General features: G+C 61.6%; 2 protein-coding genes across 6 annotated transcripts in view; one reads left to right on the top strand and one right to left on the bottom strand.

Annotated features, from left to right (window-relative positions):
- Lrrc56 (leucine rich repeat containing 56) overlaps nucleotides 1–1,454 on the bottom strand; it is a 17,305-nt gene extending 15,851 nt beyond the window's left edge. For 2 of the 3 annotated variants that reach the window (XM_021200092.2, XM_029532093.1), the window contains exon 1: nucleotides 366–447. The gene's annotated coding sequence lies outside the window, so the exon portion shown is untranslated. Of the gene's footprint in view, nucleotides 1–365; nucleotides 448–967 lie in introns of those variants that run through there. The other variant, XM_021200084.2, reaches the window with a different exon arrangement.
- A 131-nt stretch (nucleotides 1,455–1,585) lies between these two features.
- The window catches only part of Hras (HRas proto-oncogene, GTPase), a 4,745-nt gene continuing 4,262 nt past the window's right edge, over nucleotides 1,586–2,068 (top strand). For 2 of the 3 annotated variants that reach the window (XM_021195056.2, XM_021195048.2), the window contains exon 1: nucleotides 1,586–1,744. The gene's annotated coding sequence lies outside the window, so the exon portion shown is untranslated. The remainder of the gene's footprint in view (nucleotides 1,745–2,068) is intronic. The other variant, XM_029547873.1, reaches the window with a different exon arrangement.

Genomic DNA, 2,068 nt, shown 5'->3' with positions numbered 1-2,068 from the left:
GAACTCAGAAATCCGCCTGCCTCTGCCTCCCGAGTGCTGGGATTAAAGGCGTGCGCCACCACACCCGGCTCTTGGCCCCAGATCTTATACTCAAGAGACAATGGCTAAAGTAAGAACTCTGTTCAGAACATTAAGTATCCTTTCTTCTTGGTCATCCTCTGTGGCCTCCATGCAGGTTTGGCGGACCCCTAACTCCTGTACTTCCTGTCGTTCCCAGATACATTTCTCTAGTTAGAGTTATCCCCTTCCACTGCACTTCATGATTAATTGCTTACTCTGTCCTCTATGCCTTATCCCACAAGATGTGGGTCGCCCAGGATCCCCCTAGCACAAAGAACATGGGAGAGGTGGTGCCAGGCTCTCACCTGAGGCGTGGGCCAGAGTGCCCAAGACTTGGGGCGCAGCCCTAGGCCCCTCCACCGCGGCGGTCACTCTCTCAAGTGAGGGCTTTTTATTTTTTTTTTAATTTTTACCACCGCGGTAGGGTTGCAGACCTGGTGCCATGGCAACGGGGGCGGGGCTCATTTGAATACCCAAATATTCGTGAGCCGCGGGCATCCGGGGCTGTCGCAAGATGAGCCCCGCCCCCTAGCAACGGTTGCCGGGACACGCGGCAGATCCGGTGGAAATGCTCCCTAGAGTAAGAGAGACAGCCGGCCCGCTGAACGCAGTGAAGGCACTCACGGTGGTTCAGAGAGCCGCCCGTGAGAGGCTTCTGGCCAGCTCTCGGTTATCTGCCTGCTAGATGAACAGAACAAGCCGAGCTTGCACCCCGGGCGGCGACCGGGGTGAGCGTGCAACCCCAGGCCTGCACGACCTGAGTAAGAGCCCTGTCGGTTTTCTGAGGACGTGCTTACTCGTTTCTTTGAAATTTCAAAAAGTGTTGAAAACATGTCATTTGCGTCTGACACTGATGTACCCTACTTGCTTGAGTGGGTGGAACACTTCATTTCGCCCCAATACCAACTTTTCTGACTTTCGGGGTCGTTCTTCAAATGGACGCAGTATGAGCTTCTGCAGTGTTGGGACCTCGAGTTTGAGAGAGGTAGGGGGTCTTCTCCAAAGCACGAAGAGCGCGGTGTGATGGGCCTACACTGCCCCAGGATGGAGCCTTCGCTCCACCTCGGCCTACGAGAACAGGCAGCTAGGGGCTCCGGCGAACTCTGTCTCCCTCTGTTATTCCGCGTCCGCGATGCTGACTGTCCCCGACGCCAAGACCCGGTCGGAATGACCTTTCCACTCGTGGGCCTTTGGGCCTTTGGTGAGGATGCAGGGTGGAGGCTCTGTAGAAGGTCCTCGACGCAACCCGAGCGTGCACCAGTTTCTCTCCGGAGGAACCCCGGGCTCGTAAGCACTGTCTCCGTCTCTCTCTCCTGCACCTAGGAACTAGACATCACTGGTGAGTGCAGCACCCAAGTTCCGACACTGCCCTCCCCGCTGCTCCAGGAAGCCCCGCCTAGCTGCGGCTTCTGACGGATGGGTTGCTCAGCCAACCACAACAGGTCGCGGTGGGGAAGAGTTCGACCAATCACTGGCCGCCTCGAGTTGACGGACGGGCGTGGGGCGGGGCGGGGCGGGGCGAGCGCGGGCCCGGCCAAGTCCCCGCCGTCCGCTCCCGGCGCCCGCAGCCCGAGCCGCACCCGCCGCGGACGGAGCTCATGCGCGGGCCCAGCCGGCGCCCGTCCGCGCCCCCGCCCTGCCCCGGCCCCGGCCCCGGCCCCGGGGGCAGTCGCGCCAGCAAGCGGTGAGTGCGGGCACGGGGTGGGGCGCGGGGCGCAGGTGATCGGTGCTTCCTTGCTCCTCTCGGCCCGGCAGCGTGCCTAGCGTCCGGCTGCCCGCCTCTGCGGCCGGGCTCGCTCTGCCTGTGGCCGTCTTCCCAGCGAGGCGCCGCCCGGGCCTCCGGAGACTCTGCGCCCCGCGGCCATCACGCTCGGGCCTCGGGGCCACAAGGACACCCGCGTTGGGCCCCAACCGAGGCCTTCTGCTCCCAGCCACCCCTCGCGTTCCTGCAGTCACCTGCTCCCCACACCCTCTGCCGTTTTTTTTTTTTTTTTTTTTTTTTTTTTTT

The sequence above is a fragment of the Mus pahari genome, chromosome 1 (assembly GCF_900095145.1).
Source record: "Mus pahari chromosome 1, PAHARI_EIJ_v1.1, whole genome shotgun sequence".
Taxonomy (NCBI): Eukaryota; Metazoa; Chordata; class Mammalia; order Rodentia; family Muridae; genus Mus; species Mus pahari.
This window is presented reverse-complemented; position numbering and strand designations above follow the sequence as displayed.